The 13,426-nt window shown below is 49.0% G+C and overlaps 1 protein-coding gene across 1 annotated transcript in view; it reads left to right on the top strand.

Moving 5' to 3' along the window:
* Positions 1-13,426, top strand: part of LOC307208556 (vomeronasal type-2 receptor 26-like) — a 56,300-nt gene that overhangs the window by 8,074 nt on the left and 34,800 nt on the right. The gene's annotated exons all lie outside the window — the stretch shown is intronic.

Raw genomic sequence — 13,426 nt, 5'->3', positions numbered from 1 at the left:
ACTTTTGACACAGACATTTCAGAAATGAGAGCTTGAAATGCTTGCTGCATATTTAAAGACCTCATGTGCCATCGAGGGCTTTGACTTATCTTCCAGGCAGGCAGGGATTCTGCCAGTGTGAAAGCTTCGTATCATCCCTTTGTCACTGGGGCCTCGGTCTTCCTGGAGACTCTCAGTTTCTTGCTAAGTTGAGAGTAGTGACAACAGACGTAATGACAGGAGGCAGACCCAGAGTGATGCTCTTATTGATGTTGTTGCTGCTGCTGCCGCTTCCCTGTGCAGCTTCTAGGATGCGGAAAGCAAAATGCCCATTGAACTTGAGAAGGGACAGTCCAGATGCAATGAATTATTACGAGCCAGGAGACCACCTTATAAGCGGGGTCATATCTACATTACAAATTGTTCATACTGGAACCTGTTTCCTCGCCCCCCCCTTACAGTTACATTATAAGGTGTAATGGTATTGTGTGGTTACTCGTGCGTAAACTGCCTCCACTTCGATTAGATGGTTTGCTCAAACATGTTCAGGGTTAGAGCTCGCCCTCCGTGACCTGTTAGTCACTTGCAGAATCTGCCAGTGGGCGTTTCTTGAATCTCTTCCAGCATAAAAGCTGCTTGACCCCAAGTCTCCGCCTATGTTCCCTGCGCGGAACGCATCTGCGCAAGTAAGGGGATGGCAAGGGCGTGCCAGCGCTCTCTCCGCTGGTTTCGGTTGAAGGGTCTTGGAGCCCTGACACCAATTCCTCCATCTCCTCTCTATTGGTGTCACACTGAATTCCTTCCCCCAGACTGGTTCCCTCTCCGGCATCGCTCTGGAGCCCTGCCTCCGCTTTTCGCTCTGATGTCAGTTCCCTGACATCCACCTCCCCCCCAGGACCCCCTCCACCCCCGGCCTGACCCGGTGACGTGACCTTGTCCCCACCTTCAGCCGACGATGCAGGGAACCCTCGAAAGGAGCTGTCGTCATCGTCCGAGGACTCAAACCCCGCTTCCCACCCGCCCCGGTTTCTGACGGGAGGGGCTTCCCAATCTGATTCCTCCTCTCCTGACGACTCCCCTCCTTCCTCTGGCGACTCTGGAAAACCCATAAAATCCTCCTCCTCATCATCGGTGGTGGCGAATTGCTCCTCCCAGAATCTCTCCAGAGGTTTGGGCTTCCTCGGATACCTGTTGTGGAACTCTTCCACTAGATACCCACCATCTATTTCCCCTTCTGGAACCCACGTGTTTTCTGACTCGGGCTCCCCCTCCCACGCTACTAGATATTCCACCTGCCGCCCCCACCACCGCGAATCCAGGATCTCCATTATCTGCTGGTGGTGTTCCTTCTCTTCCAGTGGTGGGTGTCTGAGCCCTTCTCCTCCTACCTCCCGGACTCTCCGCTCCCCTCGGTATGGCGAGAGCAGTGACCTATGAAATACTGGGTGGATTTTCATGTTGTCTGGCAACTTGAGCCTGAATGCCACCGGGTTGACTTGGTGTATCACCTCGAAAGGCCCCAGCCGCTTCGGCCGGAGTTTCTTACACCCACCCTTGAAGGGCAATCCTTGAGTGGATAACCACACCCGGTCCCCCACCCTAATGGTCTCCCCTTCCCGGCGACGTTTATCCGCTTGCCTCTTGTACTCTTCCTTGGCCCTTTCCAGATTCATCTTAAGCTGCTGGTGCAGTGCTTCCATTTCTTCCACGAACTGCTCTGCGGCGGGCACGCTCCACTCTTCCTCCCCCCTCCCGGGAAAGGCCCTGGGGTGACACCCATAATTAGCCAAGAATGGGCTCATCCCCGTGGACACATGCTCCGCATTGTTATACGCAAACTCGGCCAGTGCTAGCTTATCTACCCAGTCGTTCTGCCTCTCGTTGACGTAACAGCGGAGATATTGCTGCAATATGCTGTTCGCCCTCTCTGCCTGCCCGTTAGTTTCCGGGTGCCTCGCCGTCGAGAATCCCACCTCCACCTGCAATAAGCTCATAAGCTTCCTCCAGAACCTCGAGGTAAATTGTTTCCCCCGATCAGAGATAACCCTTGAAGGAGCTCCATGCAACCTGAAGATGTGAGTAACAAACAGTTGTGCGGTTTCCTCGGCTGTCACCGCATGAGAGCATGATATAAAATGGCACATCTTGGTTAGCAGATCTACTACTACCATGACTGCTGTCTTACCTCTGGATTTGGGCAAATCTGTCATGAAATCTATTGATACCACCTCCCAGGGTCTCCCCGGCGTGGGCAAGGGTTCTAGTAACCCTGCCGGGGCTGCCCGCTCCCCCTTGGCTCTTTGGCAGCGGTCACACCCTCGTACATACTCTCGTACATCTTCCCTCACCTTCGGCCACCAAAACTCCCTAGTGACCAGTAACATGGTCTTGTGTTGCCCAAAGTGTCCCGCTGTAGGGTTGTCGTGAAGTTGTCGGAGCACCCTTTCCCGTAAGGCCCCCCCGGGCACATACAATGCTCCCTTGTAATACAGTAACCCTTCCCTTACCTCGAAGTCCCCCCGGTCTCTCCCATTTTCCCTTAGTTCCCTGATTCTGGTTTGGGCAAATTCATCCTGGCGAATCAACTCGGTTAGTTCTCGTTTCCCAACCAACGCCCCCCCACAAACCCATCGTTCCTCAGGGAACACATGTCGAGCGTCCGGTGGTCTTCCTCCTTCCGTGTACTCTGGTTTCCGTGAAAGCGCGTCTGCTCTCACGTTCTCTTGCCCTGGCACGTACTTGATCTCAAAGAAGAACTTGGAGAACTCCTGTGCCCACCGAATCTGTCGCTGGTTGAGCACTCACGCTGTCCTCCAGTATTCCAAGTTCTTGTGGTCAGTGCAAACCTGGATCTTGTGCTGAGCCCCTATCAGGAGATGTCTCCACTGGCGAAACGCGGCATAAATAGCTAACAGTTCACGATCGTACACCGTGTAGTTCTGTTCCGATTCGTTCAGCTTCCTTGAGTAGAAGGCGCACGGCCTCCATGTGTCTTGGGCCGGTCCCGGCTGGAGCAACACCGCTCCTATCGCTCTGTCCGACGCGTCGGTCTCTAGCCTCATCGGTTTCTGCAGATCCACGTGCAGGAGCTGTTCCTCCGAGGCGAACGCCCGCTTTAGCCCCTCGAAGGCACGTTGGGCCCCTTCCGTCCAGACGAACTTCTTTTTGCTACTGAGACAATCCGTGATGGGTGCGGTTAAGTGGGCGAAGTTCTTGATGAACTTCCGGTAGAAGTTGCTGAACCCTAGGAACCTCTGCACATCCTTCCGGGTTTTGGGAGCCTTCCATTCCAGCACTGCCTGCACCTTGCCGGGGTCCATGGCTAGACCTCTGTCTGACAACCTGTATCCCAGAAATTCCACTTCCTTGGCGTGAAACTGGCACTTTTCCAGCTTGACCCACAGTTGGTGCTCTCGTAGCCTTTTCAGCACTTCCCTGACGTCCTGGACATGCTGTTTTTCATTGTCCGAATAGATCAGTACGTCGTCCAGAAATGCTACGCAGTTCTTGTACAGCAGGGGACCCAGCACATGGTGCATGAAGCTTTGAAAACAGGCAGAGCCTGACTGTAATCCAAATGGCATAACTAAATATTCAAAGGCCCCCAGGGGGGTGAACATGGTGGTTTTCCATTCGTCCCCCTCTCTCATTCGAATCAGATTGTAGGCCCCCCTAAGGTCCAGCTTGGTAAAAATCTTACCCTTCCTTACCCTGGTCAGAATATCATCAATTCTGGGCATTGGGAAGGTCACGGGTTCTGATACCAGGTTTAATCTTCGAAAGTCCACGATGAGCCTCAGCTGATCCGTGTTTTTTTTATCCACAAAAAACACAGGGCTGCCCCCCAGATTCTCTTATAAACCCCCTTTTCAAGTTCTTGTCTATAAAGTCTCGCAACTCCTGCATCTCTCTGTCGGACATGGCATACAGCTTACCCACCGGCAGCTGTGCTCCAGGGAGAAGGTTGATTTGGCAGTCGAAGGGCCTATGTGGCGGCAGCCTGTCCGCTTCCCTCTCGCTGAAGACCTCTTGTAAGTCTGCGTACTGTGGCGGCACCTTCCCTTTCTGCTCCAGCGTGGTTGCTGCTGCTCTGGCCAACCTCACCCTGGGCTTCTCCCCTCCTAGACAGTGTTCCAAACAGTGGGCTGACCCGAAGGTAACCGTGCGTTGGTGCCACGCCACCACTGGATCATGTAGCACTAGCCAGCTCATCCCCAGTATTATTGGGGGTCCCGCCAGTGTGGCCACATGAAAGGCTATGGTTTCTGTGTGCCTGGACACACTCATTCTCATTGGCGGGGTTTGATGTGTCACCTCTCCCCCTAGCAACTCTCTGCCATCTATTGTGGTGACTTGGAGTGGGAAATCCAGTGGCAGCAAGTGGATCTGGTGCTCCAGCGCAAACTCCTTACTAAAAAAATTACAGGAGCTCCCTGAGTCCAACATTGCCTTCACCTTGACTGGGTGCCCATTTGGGAGTTCTAGCGTCACCTCTATCGCTATAGAAACCTTGGGTGGGTCCGGTTGGGGCACTTCAATTAGTTGCTCGCTTGGCTGCTGCGCCCCCCTGTGGGCAGTCAAGCGCTGGCGTTTTCCTGCACCTTGTCTTCTGCCCCCTCCCCCTCATTTCCAGCGGCCCCCACCATCCCTTGCCAAGCCTTTCTTTGTGGGCAGACCCTGGCAAAGTGTCCTGGCCGTTGGCAGAGGAAACATTTCTTGGAGTTTCTCCCAGCCTTTGCTTCCCTTTTGACTATTTGTTGGGCGCTCGGCACCTCGCGTGCGCGCGCCCCATCAATTTCCATTGGCACCACGTCATTGGAAGGCTGCCTTGGCATCTCAGGAATGCGGTAGTCAGGGCAATGCTCCCCCCTCCCTTCCCGCCTTTCCAAAGCGCGCGCTTCCTGGCGAGAGCCTATCGCCAGCGCAGATTTTGTCAGCTGATCCATCGTCTCCGGGCGGGGCGCGTGGGAGAGCTCATCTTTAACGGCTGGGAACAACCCCTCCTCAAACAGCATTCGTATGGGCGGGCTGTCCATATCCCATTCGAGCCTGTGTATTAGCATCGCAAAGCGGGACCAATAGTCTCTAACGGAAAGGTCCCCCTGCTTACATCTCATCAGCTCCCGTTGGGTCACACTCTCCCCCAATTGGCTGGAATACATAGCGTCCATCGCCTGAAAAAACTTCCGGACGTCCTTCATGGCGGGGTTATGCGCGGCCATTAGGGGTCTAACCCATTCCCTCGCGCTGCCCTCAAGATGCCCCACGATGTAAGCCACTTGCGCCGCCTTGTCAGCAAAATCATCATGCTGCAGCTGCAGTGCGTACTCTATTTCTGTCCGGAATCCATTATATTCTTGGGGTTTTCCCCAAAACTTGTGTACCAGTCCGGGCACCTTCTTTGCCACTGGGGTGGGTCTCACCTGCGCGTCCTGGGTGCGCCTCTCGTCCAGCTGCGCCATCAGCAGTGCTACATGCCGTTCCAGCTCCTGGTTCCTCTTCACCAGGTCCTGCGCCCCCGCAGCTGCCTCCGCTGCCCCGGCGCCTCCTGTCTGGCTCATGTTTCCACTGCTTACTCACGAGTAACAGCAAGAGACTGGCAGATTGCTGTAATGGTATTGTGTGGTTACTCGTGCGTAAACTGCCTCCACTTCGATTAGATGGTTTGCTCAAACATGTTCAGGGTTAGAGCTCGCCCTCCGTGACCTGTTAGTCACTTGCAGAATCTGCCAGTGGGCGTTTCTTGAATCTCTTCCAGCATAAAAGCTGCTTGACCCCAAGTCTCCGCCTATGTTCCCTGCGCGGAACGCATCTGCGCAAGTAAGGGGATGGCAAGGGCGTGCCAGCGCTCTCTCCGCTGGTTTCGGTTGAAGGGTCTTGGAGCCCTGACACCAATTCCTCCATCTCCTCTCTATTGGTGTCACACTGAATTCCTTCCCCCAGACTGGTTCCCTCTCCGGCATCGCTCTGGAGCCCTGCCTCCGCTTTTCGCTCTGATGTCAGTTCCCTGACATAAGGTATGCTGCATTTTCCCCATGCAATTTCTGCACAGCAGACAAAATTGTGATTAATGGGTAGGCATCTACATTGAACCTTGTTTAATAGTATTATGCTCAGCTGTGATTGTCTAAGCCTGTAATGCTTATATGCCAGGGATAAGTCCTGCTTTCTATATCTTGCACATGAAGACACGAAATGCATGTGCATTGCTTCCCTCCCTTCTTTTTTCCACTGGAAAAAAACCAAATTGATGGTGAATCATGAAAAGCCAGAGATCATCTGCATCCCAGCTTCTTGACTTGGGAAATGTGAAGATGGCCTGATCTGCATTCCTCTGAAAAGAGCAGAAATATAGCTATTAAATTGTCACAATCTATCTATCAAGTTAACATATAATCACGTTTGAATTGAGTCTAGAAATCAGCTGGCAGCCAGTACAGTTCTCCTGCCCTGGGACCTTAGGGTGAAAGGAAGGTACTAAATAGGATAAGAACAACAATAACAATGAGAAGCAGGAATTATATGACTGGTAAAGATCTCTATTTTACATCTCCTCTTTTTTAAAAAAAAAAAAATAAACAAACTGCTTACAGCTTACCATTCCCCTTGAACTACTGCTCCATCCTTTTACAAACCTTTGCTCAATATATTTGAGAGTTGTATTCACTCCCTGCTTCCAGCACTTAAGTGTTCAAATATGCTTCTATCTCCCTTTGACTGGCAAGCAGCCGTTCCCCTTCCAACAAACTCACAGATGACTGATTATGCGATGTGGATGTTCTGTTTTGCTTCATTCTTGTGGCTGCAATTTCTTATAGGGTTAAGAAAGCAGGGACTTGGCACTTTTCACGGAACGGAGACTGACATTAGGCTTCATGCTTTCTTGCAGGGCAGGAGATATGGTAGCATACTGGTATCTCCTGTCCTTCATGATTGCCATCCATGAGATTAATCAGGACCCCGGGATCTTACCCAACATCACCCTGGGCTATGACATCTATGACAATTATTACAGTGCAAGGATGACCTATGACGCCACGCTAGATCTGCTGTCTCCTGGGAGGGCCAATGTCCCAAACTACCACTGTGGAAGACAGAAGAAGCCCTTGGTTTTCATTGAAGGGGTCAACTCTGACACCTCACTCCAGATTTCAAATATGCTGGGAACCTACAAAATCCCCCAGGTATGAATACACTAGCATGGGCAAAATGCAAAGAACAGCAACCTCTCTGAATAGGAAGTAAGGCTTGTGACGCCACTCTCGGGGGTGGGGATGCGAATCCCCCCCCCACGGGGTGTCTTCTTGTAATCTCCCCTCAATGATGGCCCCCAGGGAAGTACACCCCCCGCCCCCTTCCTCCACCACTACAATAAATGACAACATATCTTAACTCAACATAGTGTGAAATATCGGGGGGGGGGGGGTTGGGACATTCAGGGATAGAATGTATAAGTAGACAAAGGAGGTGTTTATGGTGAGTTCCAGCACCTCTTTGTATAGGAAAATAGCAGTTTACACGGGGCATGAATCATACATCACGGGGTGGGACAGAAATGCAGCCTCCAGAAGACACGTCAGGGATGGCTTCACACAAGCCTATTTTGGTAACCTGCTGTGGTGGAGAATAAATAAATATCTGGCAGAAAAACAAATCTAAGGAACGAAACTCATGTGGAACTAACACGCAGGTGATTAAAAATTGAACCCTCCCCCCCCCCCAATAATAACAGTAGAAAATACAACATATCTTTACTGTCCATAGTCTGTAACATTGGGCATGGTGACAACATTCAAGAAGAGAACGATGTTGAAGACATATTAAATTGTTGCCTATAATGAATGAATTGATTTATTTTGGTCACTGACCAGAGTGTATTGTTCCCTATAAGTGTCCTAAATCTCCTTTCCAGAGAAGCACTGCAGAATATGGCTCTCCCTGAACCACAATTTCCAGTTGACCAATAAAACCCTCTGTATCTTCCTTTTCTTCCTAGGTCAGTTATGCCTCTGATCATCATGCCCTTGACAAAACGCAATCTCCTTTGCCCTACAGATTGACCCCAAATGATGAACCCCCAAGCTCAGGGATTACCAGACTACTCCTGCATTTCAAATGGACTTGGATCGGGCTCATAGCTCCTGACTCTGACAATGGAGAAATGTTTCTGAGCACCTTGAAGCTCTCACTCGCTAAGAGCAGTGTTTGTGTTGGCTTTTCACAAACCATTCCACGAAAGATTCTGTTTAAAGCAGATGAGTACACAAAGCTCAAGAATAAGATTTCACTTTCCATGGACAGGAGAATCAATGTGTTTCTTTACTATGGGGACTCTCAGTCCACCTTCGATGCTGTACTTACTCTAGAAATAGTGGGTGAAACCCTGAAACCCATTACTGGGAAAGTTTGGATCACAATAGCTCTCTCATATGTCAGCTCCAACATGTCTCCCAAACTACTTGAGAACAAGCACATTCATGGATATCTATATTTATTTATCCAGACCCAAAAAAGAGCAAATCAGGATGGAAATCTGCCAGTTTTCTACTCCTATAGTAATGTCCATCCATTTTGGCCTGAAGGCTTTAATTGCTTATATTCAAAGCATGTGTTTTCTGTGAAAGGCCAGAAGCAATGCAGAGTGAAGGAGAATCTTTCAGGTTTCCCTCAGGACGTCCTTGAAAGGAGCCTGTTTCAGGACACCTACAGCATTTACAACACGGTCCGAGCTCTGGCCATGCCTTAAATGCTGCGTACTCCTCTAGATCCAAGAGGGTGGTGATGGTGGGACAAAACAGGTTGGAAGATGAAAAAGGCCAACCATCACAGGTATTCATTTTTATTCTCTAATGATCTGGATAGATATTGTTCCATTTTAAATGAAAATTGGTTCTATGACAGATTCAGAGATCCATTTCCTTTAATTAACAGAAATTTACCAAGCATTAAAAAAGATGAGATAAATAAGGTTATAAAATACTGTAGGTGAAAATGATTCATACAAAACTGATAGACCCTTCAGTATCACATTCATATTAAATCTCCATTCATATACATCCCTAGGTATACCATCATAATTATTTTCAGCACAATCATCATACTTCACCTTCCTAGTTATCGAAGACAAACAAAGCAATCCAAAGTTATTGCAAGATAGCCTTCCACTGCATGTAATAAGTTCAAAAACTTCTATTTCCAAAGTATCTCCACAAACGCTTTCTAAGGTCAAGCGTGAAGGAATGACCGCTGGGTGTGGAGCACAATTCCGCCCACAGATGGGCCACAGCTGCCTGAACATCATGCCCTCTGTCTAACCTTTTGCTCTCTTAGTGGTCTGTCGTGCCCTGTCTGTGACCTTTGTCTCCTTCGTTATACATTGTTCAAGGGGAAAGTGACGCGGTGGAAACAGGTGCCAAAATAACTTTGTACCACCCCACGATCTCTTGAATGGAAGATGTGTAAAGGGCACAGTCCAAAATGTATCTGACTGGTTTTCCATATTGTGTTAATAAAAAGAGCCTCTGCAGAGCTAGCTGGCAGCTTGCTTATGCACAGCTCACCTGCATTATCAACTCCTGTCTCATGTCCTTCACTTCAAAGAGGCTCCCTGGTCAAGGAATTGTTGTCTTTATAGACAATGACCGCTCCCCGCTTAAAACGGGGGGGCGCCCTTTGCGTGGACGCACGCAGCCCCTAGATCTGGAGCGGCTCCAACAGCATAGGCTTGGCTTTGCCTTCCCTCAGGTGGGATACCTGGACGTCTCCGCCTACCTCAGTCAGTTGTCCAATCCCACCTGGGGGAAGCATTGCCAAGGAGACCAGGCCAGGTAGGGGAGGGATTACCTGCCCACACAATAGAGGGAGGATCTTACCTGGGAATCCTCACTTGGCTCCAGAGCTTCTCCCACCCTACCCACCCTCAGTTAATGTCTTATTTTGCAGGTTAACTTTACTTCACAGGTTTTGCAGGTTAGCATTTCTTCACAGGTATGCGGGCACTGCTACGTTAAGGTGGCTGTTAAAGGGCCGGAAAGGAATTTCCCTGCATTGGCAGGTTTCGCCTTTCCCGTAGCAAAACGTCACAACTTTGGCGGTATCAGGCCTTGGGCGGAATCCTTTAGTCCATCTTCCGCTTTGCGGCGGTGATACCAGGGTTCCCCGCTAAAGGGGTTTTCTGAAGGGAGGCTTTGACCGTACGCCGAAAGGACGTCATTGCTCTCCCCTGCGGCAGCGGCGTAACGGGGGCGGCTATCTCTGCTTGAACATATGTTCTCCAGAGCCGGCCCATCCCCCCCACACACACTGGATAACCCTGATGCTCCCTTGGTCCCCGGCTGGGGACTGGGGAGGGAGAACGCCCAATGCCTGAGCCAAGGTCTACCCACATTTGAAATTTAATAAAGTTGTGGCCAATTTAATCCCATAGCACGTTGTCTTGAGTCGTTATTCCACATGACGGGGGGAACCCCGCGGGATCTGGGGACTCCGCCTGTCCACGCAATAGCAACACCCCTCCCTTGACCCCCTAGTCTAGCCTTGTGCAGTATCAAAATCTCAGGAGGGCCAACTAGGTAAGGTCAGTTTCCCTCACCCGATTCATAGAATCATGAAATTGTAGAGTTGAAAGGGACTCAAAATGTCATCCAATCCCACATACTGCAATGCAGGTAATCTCACCTAAATCATCCATGACAGATGGCCATCCAGCTTCTGCTTAAAAACCTCCAAGGAAGGAGCTTCCACAATCTCCCGAGGGAGACTGCTCCACTGTCGAACAGCTCTTAATGGAATACTGAACGATTTAGTTGCTGTAATATATACAGGGATTTATGACATGCAAAATGAACCATGGAAAGAGAAGAAGGGAAGTCACTGATATCTTAAGGATGCTTCCCCCCCAATTCAATCTTTATTATTCTTTTAAAAAACATACATTTATACAACACTCTCTGTTTTTGTTTGTAACAAAAAAGAAAATGATGGCAACTGAAGCAAAGATACTTTGTATACCTCACAATACACATGACACTACAATTTATGGAAAAATGAAAAAATAAAAAAAATAAAGAAGAAGAAAAAGTAGTTGAGGTTTTAAAAAAAGATGTTTAAATGGGTATTTTAGATGGTAAAACAGAACAATTAATAAAAATCATATATATAAATGCTGCAATTTTCCCTGTCATTCTAGTTTCACCGTTTCCTGAGCGATTTTCAGTTTTACAATGCTTCTATGGGTGGAGTATATTTAGATGAGAATGGGGACCTGACAGCTGAATTTGACGTGTTGAACATTGTGATGCTTGCCAATGACTCCCTTCACGTAGGGAAAGTTGGGAGTATGGAGAGAGAGGGATCCGCAGGCGTAACAGTCACCATTGATCAGGATGCCATCGTGTGGCCCCTTTGGTTTAAAAGGGTAGGTTAAACCATCCAGGTTAATTTGCCTACCAGCCAAAAAGAAAAGAGAAAAAAGAGGACATTAGACTGAAAGGGATATTAGTTTTGTAGCCACCTCCACTTCAATTCCCATGAGCATATTTATGAAAATATGATTATTTGCCTCAAATTGCATCACTTCACACTGGGTTGCTTTGAATTACATTTGCCAATTTACTACTCAGTCACTCAGGATAGGAGAGGTTCTGTTGGAGGTTTTCCCAATCTATATTTGTTTAAAATTTAGTAAATTTAGTAAATGAACAATTTAGTAAAGGTAAAGGTACCTCCAGTTCAATACAGTCAATTCAAACCATGGGGTGTGGCGCTTATCTCTGCTTTCAGGCTGAGGGAGCCGGCATTTGCCTGTAGACAGCTTTTCCGGGTCATGTGGCCAGCATGACTAAAATGCTTCTGGCACAACAGGACACCGTGAAGAGTGCTGGAAAACACGGAAATGCTGTTTACCATCCCACCACAGCAGTACCTATTCTCTACTTGTATTGGCATGGAAATCCACTTTCTACTTCCCTGCCTTTGGAGAACTGTCCACTCCACCAAAAACCACTCCACCAGACCTACTGCTTGCCACGGGAGAAAGATTCCTATTGGCTCCAGTGTTATTGCACAGATAGACATAACACTAATTCCTGACCATCTTTCTTTATGGGCAGACCATCCCTCAGTCCAGATGTGCTGTGAGCTGTCATATTGGGGATGTCAAGGTCATCCGGGAAGGAGAGCCACTATGATTGTGCTCCCTGTGTGAAAGGGACAATCTCTGCTGTGGAAGGCAAGTGAGAGAAGGAATAGGGCAACTTTTGTAATCTTGTCCAACGCAATATTATTTCTTAATATTATTCCCCCTTCGCCCCCCCCCCAAACCCAAGGTTGGGGATTCTGTAACCCATCATGTATAGGGACCCATGCTTTCCGCCTAGGAAACAGAATATGTTTTCACCAACTGGATGCCCACCCCTTTCGACCAGCCTTGCCAGAGGATTTCCTGGGCAACTCCAGGTGTGTCTGCTTCTGCTGGTTGAAAGGCTGTAGTTCAGTGGTACAGGATCTGCTTTGCTTGCAAAAAATGGCTGATTTAATCGATAATATGCCAAGGTCGTGCTGGGAATATCCCCTGCTTGAGACCCTGGGTACTGAAACCACTCATCTTCCTTTCAGATGCAAGACTCTGCACCAAATGTTCAGAAGATCAGCACTCAAACAAGGACCGAGATCAATGTGTTCCCAAGATTATCACTTTCCTGTCCTATGAAGACTATTTGGGGATTCTCTTGTCTTCCTTTACCTTGTTATTCTCCTTAATCACATGCTTGGTGTTAGGAATCTTCATTAAATACTCAGGAACTCCCATAGTCAAAGCCAAAAACAGGGACCTTTCCTACATCCTCCTTGTATCCCTCTTGCTCTCCTTTTTGTCCTCCTTGCTCTTCATTGGCCAGCCAAGAAAAGCCACCTGTCTTCTCCAACAAATTGCATTTGTCCTCATCTTCTCAGCTGCTGTCTCTTCTTTGTTGGCCAAAACCATTACCGTTGTGCTGGCTTTCCTGGCCACAAAGCCAGGGAACAGGGTGAAGAAATGGCTGGGGAAGAGTCTGGCCAACACTGTTGTCCTTTCCTATTCCAGTGTCCAAGTTGTCATCTGCACCATCTGGCTAGGGACCTCTCCCCCATTCCCAGACTATGACATGCACTCCCAGCCTACAGAGATTATCCTGCAATGTAATGTAGGGTCTTCTGCCATGTTTTATGGTGCCCTTGGCTACATGGGCTTCCTGGCTGCCATCTCCTTCACGGTGGCTTTCCTAGCCAGGAAGCTACCTGGGGCCTTCAATGAGGCCAAGCTCATCACCTTCAGCCTGCTGGTCTTCTGCAGTGTTTGGGTGTCCTTTGTGCCCACCTTACCTGAGCACAAAGGGGAAATACATGGTAGCCGTGCAGGTCTTCTCTATGTTGACCTCCAGTGCTGGGCTTCTGGGCTGCATCTTCATTC

The sequence above is a fragment of the Podarcis cretensis genome (assembly GCF_951804945.1).
Source record: "Podarcis cretensis genome assembly, chromosome: 2".
Classification (NCBI taxonomy): Eukaryota; Metazoa; Chordata; class Lepidosauria; order Squamata; family Lacertidae; genus Podarcis; species Podarcis cretensis.
The sequence above is the reverse complement of the archived record's forward strand: the minus strand, read 5'-3'. Positions and strand labels throughout refer to the sequence as shown.